The following is a 10,541-nucleotide window of genomic DNA, read 5'->3' on the forward strand; positions in this document are numbered from 1 at the left end:
ACTAGCCTTAAAAGGAGTTACAATGTTTCCTTCATAGCCTGATTGAAATTGAGCTATCAGCTCTTGCATTTTCTGGCTTAAGATAAGATAAGGAAACTTTTAATAAAAATTTATAATAAAAAATACCTATCTCCCATTTTTTGAGCTTGTATATATTCCTTTTGATATCGCATTTTTCTATGGTGAGGAAAAAAATCTCTATATATATTACAAACTATAACTTTTAGACTTATTAAAATATAAAAGGCGAACACCTCTCAATAATTTCTCCAACGGCATCATTGTAGGTGTCCTCGTCCAATATAATTTTATTTGAAAAAAAATTGTTAAAACTCGGCTCTAAATCTGAGGCCTTTAAACGAAAGAAGCTTAAGCAGGCTATAAGAACACCAAAGTATATGTATATATAGAAAATAAATCAAAATTAAAAAGAAGCGTACTTTTAATAAGTCCGAAACTTTAGCCACTTTAGCGTTTTGTAAGCTTATTTTGTTTACTCTTTCCTCCGATTCCATTCTAAAAATAAGAGTCGGTGGTAAGGTGTGAAGCAACGTACTATATTACACGTTTACTTTTAGAATTAGAAGGAAATTTATTTGATAAAAGTTGGGCCAATCGAAGCATACGGCAGAGGCCATGCTTACCTTAGCTCATTCATACGAATTAGGTAACTCCGTTGCAGCTAACTTAAATATATTATAGTTACTAACATAAATAATAGATAATTATCTAATGATAAATTTTTAAAAATTATACATATGCTTGTACAAAAATGGCTTTGTGAAAATAAGGATAATACTATCTAGATCGCAAGGAGAGATTTGTTCAGAAGTAGTAGGATGATATCACTAGATTAATAGTAAAGATTCTCGCAAGTATACAAATCTTTAACTATTATTAATTTTATACTTGTACTATTAACTTATCTTTATTGACTTTTTTAAATAAGTTTTTTCCCTAGTTTTAACTACTGTATAAGCAGAATCCTAAAAGGGAACACTCCATAAAGCAAATGTTAATGGTACACGGGCCCGAGACTCATGCCCGCGCCCTTATGTTATCTTAAGACCCTCTTATACTTTCTGGGTAGCATGAAAGTCAAGGATTTGGGTGCTAACTTTTTTATAACCTTTAAAGAAGTCTTCCCGTATAGAAAGAAGGTGAAAAAGAAGAAATAATTAAGAAAGGATGTTATGAACTAGAGCGGTTAAGTCTAGTTTCTTTGTGGTATTTTAATAACTAATAAATATTACTCTAGTTTCTACTTAAATACTCAAAATAAAAAAAATATTAATTAATAACAAAATCAAAAAATAAAAGATATACAGTTAACACTCACGTATATTATAATATAAGAGTATTTGGTTAATGACTTTAAGCTATAAAACAAACTACAAGACTGCCTAGCATTAGGCAAGCACCTTATTCCAGTTCTATTCCTAACTTATAAGTGTCTTCAAGCAATTCAAAGCTTCACCAATTTTATCGTCTTCGGGAATTGAAGCCGCTGTCTGACAAACTATATCTTTTAAAAGGGTGTCCTTGACCAAGTAAGAATAAGTTGTAAAAGAATCTGGACACTATATATAATTAGTTAACGAAAAAAGATACCAAACTAATATCGTTAACCTAAAAAATTTCGATGGAAGGCTATTATACCTATTAAGAACACGTTAATTCCCCCAAACTAGGTCTTTTCTTACATCTAACACTTTAACCTAACGACTAAATATGACGAGCGATTTTAACTGTTCTTAATTATGAAGTTAAAACGTCTTAGGTCTCAAAACTCTTTTTTATAAATTTTAAAAATTTAGAGTTGGAATGTTAACTAAAGCAGAGTTTGGTTCATTACCTACTTCGTGGGCCTAGTAGGGCTAAGGAATGAGAAGGCGGGGGAGGGGGGGGTGGAGACGGCTTGAGCAGTGTAAATTTTAAAAATTGACTACGAATTTTTTACTGAACAATGAAAAGTTTATAAATATTCCCGGGTAAATCTTAACTAAAATTAAAAATTTCCTAAAAAAATCGTTTATATAAGAGAAACATAAGAAACCTTCTCGCCGTTATAAAAAGCATATATTATATTAAGCACACAGGAAGATAAACGGAAGTACAAGGAAAGCCATTAAAATAGGATAACATTGTAATATAAGCCACAAACTTGTTTTTTAAAAAAAATGGCTAAGAACAACGAACCACAAAACCACTTAAGTTTTGTTTTTAGTACATTATGAAGCCTTGACGCCTCTCACCAAGTAGTCGGTCGCCTCAAAATTGAGGTGCGTTTTTACGAGTGTTTTTAAAGGATGTCCTCGCCGTAATAAGATTAGTAAACATTTATCTTGTAAATACCGAGTAATGCAGTCCAATTATGCTGTAGAAGTTAAAAACTTAAGCTTTTCTTACTCTAAAGCTAAAACAATATTGAAGTCGGTGAATTTTAACGTATTATTAGGGGAAAGGTGCTTGCTCGTAGGGCTGAACGGAACAGGAAAAACAGTTAAGTTTATCTATGTAAATATCACCCTTAATAAAAAAATTAAACATCTGGGGAAAATCTTATATTACTTAACAATTTTACGCATTTGTAAATTTTCTTAGACATTGTTAAGAATTATTGGGGGAAAGCAGTTGTTTCAACATGGTGAAGTTATTGTCTTAGGAGCCAAAGCTTATGAAAACACGCCAGCTTCTTTAAGTTTCGTCTCTTCAGATTGGGCTTCAAATCCTTTGGTTAAACGAGATGTGAAAGTTCTTAAGTTAATCGAAGCGCTTAACGGTAAACTTACTTGATTTACTATAATAAACTTGGACATTATTTTTAATAAATGGTAACAGGAAATTACGATAAAAACAGATTTTCTCAACTTGTTGACCTTTTGCAAGTCGATCCTTGGTGGCATATGCACTCAGTATCAGTTATAATAAGTTATTTTTCCTTTCCCTTTAAATATTTCCAGATTTCAGATGGTGAGAGGAGACGTGTACAATTACTATTAAATTTGCTTATTCCATTTAAACTACTATTACTGGATGAAGTTTTGGCCGATTTAGACATAGTAATGCGAAAAAAATTTCTTTCTTTTTTAGAAGAGGTATAAAATTTTCTGTTTTACTGCATTTCAATTTTATAATTATTTACCTTCTAACCCTCGTTTTTTGTTATAAATCTGGTTTCTAAATACTTTTTCTTACTGGCTTTTAGAATCATACAGTGAATAATGTTGTATTTACTAACTCCTATTTGCTTGAGGAATCTAAACAGCGCGAGGCTACCATCTTACTTGCTACACATCTTTTTGATGGCCTGGGCGACTGGGCTACGCATATATGCCATTTGTCGAACGGTTTTTTTACTTTTACCTTCTAGTCTTCGGGTCTGCCCCTTTAATTTTTAAGTTTTAGATTAATAGTATTCTTTACAAGGTGGTTTACTAAATATCCTCTGTTAAAAATAATTATCATAAAGTTTGTATTGCTTGAATGTATTTATCGTGTTATCGAGTACTTTTTTTTAATTGTTAAAGTATTGATAACCTATTAATTATTAAAGAAAAAGTTGTGCTCAGCCGCAGCACTTACCTTTAGCTTTGTACGTATTAAGTTATTAACTTTTTAATTTACTTTTGCAGGAACTGTGCGGTGTAAATCTGCCCTTCATGAAATTTCTGATCTTCGGGTTCTCAATTCAGTTATTTAAGTTTTTCGCTTGGCTTAAATATGACTTAAAAGAACCTTGCGTGCTCTCAATCTTTCGGTTCTTCTCCGTTGTTGAGGTTAGTGGAAAACTGGTAAGAAGTTTTAAATTTATTAAGGTCATTTTTTTACTTCCCCCTCCCCCCCCCCGCAAACATTTACACATTCCAATTCCAGTTTTTCAATGGTAAGTTACTTTTTAAAAAGGGATAAAAAATTTATAATTGCGGTAAAAGAAGTAAAAGAGGGAATAAAGCAATAGATATTTATATATTATCCTCAGCCATAAAAAATATCCTTTACAGGAAAAACTTAACAGTTTAAAATAAAAATAACAAACTTGTAAAGGTCCAAAAGGAGGGGTTAGTTAACTGGAATAATAGAGATACCACGGACACACCCAGAAGGCCTCTGTATGGTTTTTGTATATGGGGTGTATTTGTATTGCATTATATTATTATAAATGACATCAGCCTCTCATCACACCCCAAGGCTCTGAAAAAAAGTCATTAAAAAAAGTGGCCATAAAAACCCCGAGCAGTTCCCCCCTCCACAAGGAGGAAAGAAACCATGCCACGTCTGCCAGTACCCCTGGGCGGGCCACGCGCCCCCCCGACTCTCTTCCCTTTTGCTCACACAGTAGCGTAGTCTCCGGAGCCACAAAGCCAGCCGCACCATCGCCGGCTGAATTTTTTTTCATTTAAGTTAATTAGGTTCAGGCCCTCCCCCACCCGGGGGAAAGCCGTTAGGAAAAATTGTAACCCAAAAAGGCACATTGTCCCCCCACACGGAAATCCTTAGTAAAAGGCGAAAGATTTGTTCGCTATATGGAGGGACCACCCACTGGTATGCCCCTACCCACTTTCCTTATTATTTATACCATTTTATCTGATGTGATTAAATACCAAAAAAACGGGACACCGCGCGTCAATAGGCACCAGCTAAGAGTGCACGTTTTTAAACCGAATTTTACCAGCATCGTTTTGGGAGACACTCACATAAATTTTTATGGTTCTTGTGTTTGTATAAAATAAATAATTTAAGGCAACATTGACTTTTTAAAGGTTAAATTAAGATCTTTTGGTAGTCTTAGCGTGTATTACTATTATGTTCTGTTTTAAATTCTGCTTATATGACTATACTTCTGCACGACCTTTGGCCGAGTAGTAGTGGTAAGTTTAATGGTCTTTCAGTGTCTAAGATTTTAGGTAGGCACTCCCTTTTTTTCTTGTTTTTTATACTTTATTTAGATAAAACTAACATATCAAGGTTGCAAGAAGACTGTTCTATAAAAAAAACCGAGAAAGCTCGGGATACTGAAGAGCATAAACAGAGAGAACCTTGCAGCGATAAACATTTCAATTACTGGAAGGCCTGATTTGCTTAATAAAATATTGTATATAACTTTTTTACTTTCGAACAATACTGGTATTTAGGGTTTCGGTTGAGTTATTGCGGAAATTATTTTACTATTATGGCGTTCCTGTTATTGAAAATAAGCTTTAAACCTGATTTTGAAGTAGCTCATTTACTTCATAAATATATCAAATAAAGAAAATAGTAACTTATGTAATAACTACATTTTAATAAGTCTTTAAAAATTACTTTATCTTCCCGAACGTTCGTTTTCTATTTTCCCTATAAAATGTTGTTAACAATCATAATTGTTCTTAAACTTTGTGGATAACTTTACAATACTTTTTTATTAAATTTTTAGTTATGTAATTAGTTTTAAGTAGTTTTCGCCTTAAATCTTAATGGTTTTTTACTTTGTTATTATTTATACAAACATAAGCGGTATTTCTGGAAATTAAATTACTAATTTTTAGTTAGTTGTAGTGAAACCGGGGTTTATTCTTATTGCAGCTTTACTGTGCATCTTAATCGTTAAGTATTTTTTGCTTGGCCCTTATATTACTTGTGTAACTTTTTATAAATAGACTGTTTTTTTTTAAAATAACTATCGGTTAAAGCTATTCTTTACCTAATAGGTACGCTTGAAATAAAGGGTTTGTTTCTCTTTTATTTTAAGATCCCAAATGTAGTTTTCCTGTATGCTAGTAAATTGCTTTTGGTAGTTATTTAACCTCTTTTGTTGCTTGTTATGAACGGTTTTTAGATAAGCATTATATTTGAAATTTTATTTTCCATATTATCTCATACTGTGCAGGTGCTTAGTAAAGTCGAGAGCAAGTTGGTTACTTCTGCCAAAAACTTAGATTACTTTGTTTTTAGTTTCCGAACAATTTATATATACGTGTAGAGGTTTACGATAATTGTGGACTCAAAGCCTGTATTCACGAGATGGTTGAAAGCGTACACCCGCCCAGGGCTCGTGTGTGGGCTCTTAAGCCCAATAGTGGTTTGGATGCCTACTATTTCGGAAAAAGACTTTAAAATGTTTCAGATCCCGGTTGTCGTGCGACGTGTCTATGGGTACTGAATGAAATGCATCGGCCACTAGTCGCAGTAGCTTGTTTTGTTCGATTGTTTTTCGTACGTCCAAGCAACAGATGCGTGGGTCATTGTAGAACACACCAGCACAATTTATGGATGCAGTGCTTTTTTTTTGCACAGAGCTGCTGTTAGAGAGTGTCTTATGTCGCCTAGTTAGTCGCTTATCGATAGTGACGCCCAGTATTTTGGCGGAGGGCTCCACCGAATTTAAAACCTTCTGAGGGTTAGAGGCTGGGAGTAATGCAGTGCACCTTCTTGGTTAAAAATTTTTGCTCTACGTTTTTCTGCATTTAATAGTTACCCACCTGTCGACACCCGTTAGCGAGTGTTTCCAGGTGGGACTGCACAACGAGAGGCTCTTTGATTAAGCGTAAACTGCATTGTCATCGGTGTAGAGTGCGATGCGGGCATGATGAATCGCTGGGAGTGGGATGTCTCGCATCCACAGCGCAAAGAGTAGGATCGAGAGCAAAAAGACTTCCGGACTACTAGCTGTCCGTCCACGGTATGAGACAGTGCAGTGCCAAGTGCCAATTCTCAATGCGTTTTGCTTAGAAAGGGCGCAAGTATGTTGTAGAGGGTGACGAGGTACGGTACCTAATAACATTCTGAAAACGGAACGTTATATACTAGGCGGAGAATGCGCCAAAATAATAGGAAAATATAAATACAAAAAATTTTAAATTGCTCAGCCCTCTTCTTTTTCATAATCTTTTAGTTATACATTGTTACTCTTCTTCTTCCCTACCCCTTTTCTCTTTCCTCGCGTAGTTTGCGTAGGAAATCTTACGCGTTCTTGGCCTTTTTAAAAAAAATCAACAAAGATGACGCCCCGTGACTAAAGTTTTGAGTTGTCCAATCAACAAAGCGCAAAAGTTGTTTAGTCGTCGAGTGGACTCTTCGCCATCCAATTTATAATTCTAGAGCAGCTTTGCCTGTTTCTAAAAACTTTTTCAGCCTGGACGCCACGGTTTGCTCACTGCTGAGAGTATTCTAACGGGGTAATATTTGCTGAGGTCTGGTTTAGTCCATGTTGTCTTGCATCGCCCAAGCGACATTGCATGAGTTGCAAAATAAGAAAGCTGGTTGTTAATTACCACTGGCGGTCCTTTTTTCGGCATACAGTAATGCATTCAGCGCAAAGTGTTTTCCGTCGGGAACATGCAGACTATATTTCATCAGCTGTGCACCTTATACTTGTCCTTGTCCGGGTCTATTTATAGTTTTATGGTTAAATAGTATGCCCATCTAATATCTCGTTAATTATTTATTATAAGTTTTTCGTTTTTCGTTTTAATACTTTTAATTTTTGAAGTCTTTTTCAAGATTTCATGTTTAGTAATGTGTCACTTTTGGGGGTAGCACGCATGGTGCATTAAATTTGACAACACAGCCACTATAAAGCCTTCTATCTGGTTATTACTTAAAGAATTCAATCCCATACGCGAGAGCTTTACCTGTGTTTATTATCAATAGGTGTTGTTTAGGTTAATAAATGAAAAGTCTAAACTTCAGAGTTCTTTGGAAGGCAACAGAAATGGAGTATATAGCATTTGCATATTTAAGTTCTAGGTTTTTTATACCTGAAACTTTTTTGAGTTAGTGGTGATTTCATATTATGGAGATGCCTTTAAGGAAAGGCTTGCTACTTTTTATGACGCCTTATTATATAAAAAAAGCTTAGGTTCTTTTTATTACCTAAAAAGACTTATGAAAACCTGAGTATTTTTTTTTGTATTCGCGGTAAAAAAGTACATACAACTTTTTAATGATAAAATAGTCGCATAGTTAACTTAAAAGCACTCTTTTGAACAGTTTCTTTTTAAGTTTCCCAGTATTTATACCCACAATTTATAAATACCGATAAGTTTATTTTTTGACCTTACAAACCCGCTGCGTAATTACTTATATAAACTGTGGCGCTCGTAACCGACGTACAGACCAGAAGTGCTCTTAAAATCTATTGCACTTCCGCATGAATATCTACGTCGAAGAGCATACCTGTCTGATTGTCCCCCCATATTTTACCAAACGCAATTTTGAAAATTCTCTGCGCAATCAGTTATCGGTGGACTATAGTTGAACTTTCAAGCTCGCACCCCCGAACACTTTGGGCTTTGAACGAGAAGGTTAATACCTACCTTACCACGAAGTAAAGGTGTTAAGTTTAACTAATGGAAATTTTGTTTATTAAAAAAATAAACAAGTGCACTTTTATATGCTAGAAGTGTTTCTAAGTATTATTTCTAAGTATTATTTTATTCTAAATTCTGTAATGACGGTATAGTATGTTTAACAACTAAATTTAAAAGGCCTGCTTAGCAAAATCATATGTGGAAGAGGTCAAAAACTTTTTTTAAAGCTAAAGTATATCTATCACGAAAGGGCAACGCATTACTTCTAAAATTTTTACTAACGCTGGCATTTGGAACAATCACATATAAATAAATAATTTTCATAAAGATATTTTCTTCTTTCTTCTTTGCCGGGGAAATTGGCAAGATTAATATAAGAAATAGTTAACTCTTCGCCTATGAGAAAGACATAATGGATATTTTAACAAGATCAATACAACGTGACATCGTGTACTCCAGGGAGTTAGAAAAAAAAAGGCAAAAAGTTAAGGTCCAAAAAGTCAACAAAAAAAAAGTGTTCAAAAAACGGAAAGAAAATAACATAAATAAAAAGTACAGGAACTAGAAAATACAAAGAAACCTTTTTGCACGTGAGCGATTGTCTTTACAGTGACTGTCCCATCGCCATCTAAAAGCAGAAAAACACAAATTCTAACATAGTAAAGCCAATTATTCTCTTCATACTTCCTAAAATGAAGCAGTTGGGAGAACACGAGTGGTTAAACGCCGATGCTTTGGAATGCAAAGACCACCCCTTAAGTAGAAAAAAACACTTGTGACCTTCTTACGTACTAATAATATTATAACTAATTGCACTCGTTAGTTTGCAAAAAGTTTAATATTCTTTTATATACAAAAAATAACAAAACATAATAAAGTCCAAAACAAACCAAAGTTTCCTCGTCTTTAAATGGGTAACCGAGCGAGTTTAAGTTAATTCTCAAAAATAGATCACAAAGTTTCTCTACTGTCATTTCTAAAAAGAAAAAAACCAATGAGACTGACTCATAGAAGTGATAGTGATTTTTAAAAATTTAAACTAACGATAAGAAACTTAGTAGAGAACCAACGTTGAACTATTTGAAATTGCGGTGGCCAAATTTGTTTTTTAAAAAAAGAATATGCAAATTTCTTTGTATTTTGCGGAATATTTTTAGTAAATATATTTAGCTGTAAATCTGCACTATTACGGCCTTCGCACCCACAAAAAAACCGTTGAAAATGAGTTAATTTTTTTTTAATATAAAAAAGTTACTACAAAACAGAAACCAATCTGAACAAGCTAACATATAATAACTAATATAGAAAGCCCTTTGGAAAACTTATGTACTTTTCAAACAACTTGGCAAAATTGGTCCAACGCGAGATGGTTTCGGAAGACTAAAGGTAAGAGGATTTCAGACTTAGTTAAAAAGTTACGTTTCGAAAAATATATTTTTATATAAAAAAAGAAAGATGAAATGAAAAACCATGCAAATATACGTGTGAAATTTATTAAAAAAAAAAAAAATTAAAACTTATGGTAATCTAAACTTTTAAGTGAAATATAAGGTTTTCAAAGCTAGTTCTCTTATAAAAGTAATTTTAAGTAAGCCCCAGTCGCCTCTTCACGGTATTGCGAAATTTTTCAATAATAAAGTTTGAATTAACTAAAACTATAAACAAAATTTTTTTTTTTAAAAAAAGGAAGCAACTAGGAGAAAACTGTTTTATAAACGCTAAAAAAAATTAAGTGATATCAATATAAACCATTGAAAGCTACAGAAAATATTTAGTTCTATAATGTACAAACTTCGAAGTTTTTCGAAATGTTTACGTTGCAAATGGTAATTAATGTTATACAATGACTATAGAAGGCCACAAACGTTTAAATCTCAGACTTTTTGAGTTCAGTAAAAAAGGCTTAACTAAAGAAGTAAGCCAAAGTTTAGAGTATAACTGAAGAATAAACTTTGCTACGAACCCTAGCTTATGTTTAAGTTTAAAAGTTTGATAATAACGGCATATCTAAGCAAGTTACGCACCTACAAAACTTTGAGTTTTTCTTTTTACTCACCTGAAGCTCTTTTCTTGTACAAAGGCCTTCAAAGTTGTATTTGGGTCCCGACCTTTCGATACATACATTATTAACGTTTATTTCGCTGCTTAACGATGGTCGACCTAAGTAAAAGCCGTAAAGGTTAAGTTATTCAACCTCATTTATAATATATATTATTATAAAGAGTTATTAAAACCATTAATCATGATGTT

The 10,541-nt window shown here is 33.4% G+C and overlaps 1 long non-coding RNA gene and 1 other non-coding gene across 2 annotated transcripts; both read right to left on the reverse strand.

Annotated features, from left to right (window-relative positions):
* Positions 1-24: 24 nt before the first annotated feature.
* On the reverse strand, positions 25-508 carry LOC135145010 (uncharacterized). Its single transcript, XR_010283301.1, has 4 exons — positions 441-508; positions 255-352; positions 127-198; positions 25-76 (listed from the first exon to the last, which is right to left on the reverse strand). It is a non-coding gene; the product is annotated as an uncharacterized LOC135145010 (long non-coding RNA).
* A 3,913-nt stretch (positions 509-4,421) lies between these two features.
* Positions 4,422-4,544, reverse strand: LOC135145039 (U5 spliceosomal RNA). Its single transcript, XR_010283307.1, has one exon. It is a non-coding gene; the product is annotated as a U5 spliceosomal RNA (small nuclear RNA).
* Positions 4,545-10,541: the final 5,997 nt, after the last annotated feature.

This window comes from Zophobas morio, unplaced genomic scaffold (genome assembly GCF_036711695.1).
Source record: "Zophobas morio isolate AGI-343-1 ecotype UQ-CSIRO unplaced genomic scaffold, CSIRO_AGI_Zmor_V1 ptg000118l, whole genome shotgun sequence".
NCBI classification, from domain to species: Eukaryota; Metazoa; Arthropoda; class Insecta; order Coleoptera; family Tenebrionidae; genus Zophobas; species Zophobas morio.